The following is a 5,000-nucleotide window of genomic DNA, read 5'->3' as shown; positions in this document are numbered from 1 at the left end:
TGGTCGGGTTCGAGAGAGGCGCAATCGCCCGGAGTTTGGCGAGTAGACGCTTTAGGTGCGACCACCCGTGCTCCCAACTGAGCTTGCCGCTGCCGACAGAGGCCCGGGAGCGTGCTGTAGTGGCATTGCCGGCGGGAGACAACACGCGCCACCTACGGTGGCCGGCAGCTCCAACGCCAGCGCCACAGAAGGACAAAAGCCCCACTTGGGTGCCGAAGCGAACTCTCCCAGCACAGCGCACGCGCCAACACGTCCGCACAGCTGCGATACAAACCACCTGCGAGAACCGCAGAGGCGACCGAGCAGCAGACGGCGTCGCGGCGCCGAGCGCCGGGCGGCGGCGCATCCTCAGCGCACACAGTCCTCAATCGGACCAGCACACTGCAGATGTCCACCGCGCTTCGCACCGGGCCCGCGAGGACCTACTTTGGCCGCACGGCGCCGCGTGCAGGGTGCGCCGGCGCGCAGCTGCGCCGCCTGCCGCCTCCGTCGGCCGGCGCGCCTGCCACTGGCCGCCCCCACCAGCCGGCTGTAGCGCGTGCGCCCACGCACCGCGCGGCCAGCACGCCGGGAGGCCCCCCCTCACCGGCCGGGGACGGTCCCACCCAGCCACCGCCGCGTATCGCTTCACACCCACATGCCATTCACGTTCGTGGGCATGGTGGGTATCGCTGAAACAACCGGTTGGTAGCTCAACCGATCGTCGCCATCACTGATTCACCTCTAGCGAGAACAACCGCACCACAACCGTTTACCAGTTGTTCATTTGCGTAACGTCACCAGCAAACGTAGACGTCCATCGCCATTTGCAAATTCAACGATTGTTGCATGCCTGTGTCAGGTGTCACGACACACTATGTCTGCCCACATACACGCAACAACATGTGCACGCTTCGCGAACACGTGGAAGGTGGCCCCCGTACGTATGCGATGTCCATTGCGCGAACGACTGTCAACCGGCCTCTGTCGCATGTCGCAGATGTGGAACGCAGTGCACCATGCTATCACGGTGTGTGAGAAGAGACGACTACGTCTGACAACACGCGCCACTACATCAACAGACGGCTCATGCTGATCGCCATCCACGGCATACCATACTGCAATCCAGCTCTTATAGGGAGACGACACGTAGCTGAGTGCACAATATTTGGACCGTATGGTTCGCCGTTGTTGGCGCAGTCGTGGTACGGTCACACATGTACCACGATGTATCATTCAGTACATGAGGACCAATGTGCAGTACAGTGTGTGATTTGGACGTACAACATCAGCGGACAGTTGACACACGCCGTACCACAACGTAGGCTGTGCTTCGCCATGCAAATGCCAATGAACAACTGCGAAGGGCATTGAGCATGTACGTCCTGCTGCCATCCGCATTACAGTGTATAGCTGCAAGGTGTTTAACATGAAGCGATACTCTGGGGACCAGGCAGTGCGAGTAGCAAACTATATTGCGGGGGTTGCAGTTAGGCAACACCACACTAATTTAACGCGTCGTATGACAATTACAGAGCAGGTTAAGGCCCAACGTGTGTTGGGTTAAGGCCCAACGTGTGTTGGGTTAAGGCCCAACGTGTGTTGGGTTAAGGCCCAACGTGTGTTGGGTTAAGGCCCAACGTGTGTTGGGTTAAGGCCCAACGTGTGTTGGGTTAAGGCCCAACGTGTGTTGGGTTAAGGCCCAACGTGTGTTGGGTTAAGGCCCAACGTGTGTTGGGTTAAGGCCCAACGTGTGTTGGGTTAAGGCCCAACGTGTGTTGGGTTAAGGCCCAACGTGTGTTGGGTTAAGGCCCAACGTGTGTTGGGTTAAGGCCCAACGTGTGTTGGGTTAAGGCCCAACGTGTGTTGGGTTAAGGCCCAACGTGTGTTGGGTTAAGGCCCAACGTGTGTTGGGTTAAGGCCCAACGTGTGTTGGGTTAAGGCCCAACGTGTGTTGGGTTAAGGCCCAACGTGTGTTGGGTTAAGGCCCAACGTGTGTTGGGTTAAGGCCCAACGTGTGTTGGGTTAAGGCGCAACGTGTGTTGGGTTAAGGCGCAACGTGGGTTACGTTAAGGCGCAACGTGGGTTACGTTAAGGCGCAACGTGGGTTACGTTAAGGCGCAACGTGGGTTACGTTAAGGCGCAACGTGGGTTACGTTAAGGCGCAACGTGGGTTACGTTAAGGCGCAACGTGGGTTACGTTAAGGCGCAACGTGGGTTACGTTAAGGCGCAACGTGGGTTACGTTAAGGCCCAATATAGGTTAGGTTAAGGCCCAATATAGGTTAGGTTAAGGCCCAATATAGGTTAGGTTAAGGCCCAATATAGGTTAGGTTAAGGTACAATATAGGTTAGGTTAAGGTACAATATAGGTTAGGTTAAGGTACAATATAGGTTAGGTTAAGGTACAATATGGGTTAGGTTAAGGTACAATATGGGTTAGGTTAAGGCGCAATATGGGTTAGGTTAAGGCGCAATATGGGTTAGGTTAAGGCGCAATATGGGTTAGGTTAAGGCGCAATATGGGTTAGGTTAAGGCGCAATATGGGTTAGGTTAAGGCGCAATATGGGTTAGGTTAAGGCGCAATATGGGTTAGGTTAAGGCGCAATATGGGTTAGGTTAAGGCGCAATATGGGTTAGGTTAAGGTACAATATAGGTTAGGTTAAGGTACAATATAGGTTAGGTTAAGGTACAATATAGGTTAGGTTAAGGTACAATATGGGTTAGGTTAAGGTACAATATAGGTTAGGTTAAGGCACAATATGGGTTAGGTTAAGGCGCAATATGGGTTAGGGTAAGGCGCAATATGGGTTAGGTTAAGGCGCAATATGGGTTAGGTTAAGGCGCAACGTGGGTTACGTTAAGGCGCAACGTGGGTTACGTTAAGGCGCAACGTGGGTTACGTTAAGGCGCAACGTGGGTTACGTTAAGGCGCAACGTGGGTTACGTTAAGGCGCAACGTGGGTTACGTTAAGGCCCAATATAGGTTAGGTTAAGGCCCAATATAGGTTAGGTTAAGGCCCAATATAGGTTAGGTTAAGGCCCAATATAGGTTAGGTTAAGGCCCAATATAGGTTAGGTTAAGGTACAATATAGGTTAGGTTAAGGTACAATATAGGTTAGGTTAAGGTACAATATGGGTTAGGTTAAGGCGCAATATGGGTTAGGTTAAGGCGCAATATGGGTTAGGTTAAGGCGCAATATGGGTTAGGTTAAGGCGCAACGTGGGTTACGTTAAGGCGCAACGTGGGTTACGTTAAGGCGCAACGTGGGTTACGTTAAGGCGCAACGTGGGTTACGTTAAGGCGCAACGTGGGTTACGTTAAGGCCCAATATAGGTTAGGTTAAGGCCCAATATAGGTTAGGTTAAGGCCCAATATAGGTTAGGTTAAGGCCCAATATAGGTTAGGTTAAGGTACAATATGGGTTAGGTTAAGGTACAATATGGGTTAGGTTAAGGTACAATATAGGTTAGGTTAAGGCGCAACGTGGGTTACGTTAAGGCCCAATATAGGTTAGGTTAAGGCCCAATATAGGTTAGGTTAAGGCCCAATATAGGTTAGGTTAAGGCCCAATATAGGTTAGGTTAAGGCCCAATATAGGTTAGGTTAAGGTACAATATAGGTTAGGTTAAGGTACAATATAGGTTAGGTTAAGGTACAATATGGGTTAGGTTAAGGTACAATATGGGTTAGGTTAAGGTACAATATAGGTTAGGTTAAGGCACAATATGGGTTAGGTTAAGGCGCAATATGGGTTAGGTTAAGGCGCAATATGGGTTAGGTTAAGGCGCAATATGGGTTAGGTTAAGGCGCAATATGGGTTAGGTTAAGGCGCAATATGGGTTAGGTTAAGGCACAATACGGGTTAGGTTAAGGCACAATACGGGTTAGGTTAAGGCACAATACGGGTTAGGTTAAGGCACACATTGTTGTAAGGAAAGGTGTTTTCGGGGGGGGGGGGGGGGCTGGTTTGTTGATTGTGATTATCGTAAGTAAATGACTGCGGCATCATCTGATTTGCCACGTCAGGGTGCACCTTTGGCTCATAACAGGCGGCGCTCTGATTCCATGCTTGTGGCAGACCTGTGTCTTTCATTCGTGCCATTGTTTGTGTGGTGTGACAGGAGGCAGTATTGTGATGTTGGGTGCACCCCTGTGTAGGACATGTGTGGGTGTTGGTGGCTTAGCTGAGCAATGGTGGTTGTCGGAAGGGTGGGATATTCTGTTTTCCGAGTGGACCTCCCGGTCTGGTTATGATAGTGTGGATTGTCTAATGTGGCAGAGAGGATGCACTGGGTGTTGTTCCATGCTGGTGCTTAGATATTGTCTGTGTGCCTGTTACAGGCAGAGAGTAGTGCGTGATAAGAGTGTCTGGCTGACGTGTGATTGTGAGCAGAGTCTTTCAGCATGTATACGGACAGTTGTATACATTATCTGTATTCTGATGGCTCTATCTATTACTAATCAGCGCCGTGTATACGTTTAATCCGGTTCCAGTCGAAACTATTGTATCTCTGTACATTAGTGACACGGCGAGCCCGCTATGTAGTTACTCGTCTCGGCAGCTTCCACCGGTGTATGGCAAATGATTATAAGGAATCAGTCTAGTCGTCAATACCGATAGTGTGACGTCACATGTCTGGGGTGGGGGACGCTGCGCCCTTCCGGTGGGTCATGGCCTAGGAAGACTCTTCCCACGCAGGGGGGCTTGGACTGTCATTGACTCTTCCGAGTAATATACTTGCCGTACGTTTTTGCGACTGCGAGTGCAACGCTCACCGGTACCGACATGGATGGAGCGCCTCCTAGCTGCCGCTGAGCATCTGCATTCGTACAGAGAGCAACGCGCTCGCGTCTGTAGCTCGTACGTGGTACAGCTCGCAGCTCATGTATAGGGACAGCGGGAATGTCGCATATTGGACATAACTCTTCATGAAACGCACGTTATAGGGGTGGATTGCACATTGCGAGTGCGAGCAAAGTCCGCCGTTCATCCGCTGGAGCTGCGAGTTGGGCGG

Source organism: Schistocerca americana, unplaced genomic scaffold (genome assembly GCF_021461395.2).
Source record: "Schistocerca americana isolate TAMUIC-IGC-003095 unplaced genomic scaffold, iqSchAmer2.1 HiC_scaffold_808, whole genome shotgun sequence".
In the NCBI taxonomy this organism is placed as follows: domain Eukaryota; kingdom Metazoa; phylum Arthropoda; class Insecta; order Orthoptera; family Acrididae; genus Schistocerca; species Schistocerca americana.
This window is presented reverse-complemented; position numbering follows the sequence as displayed.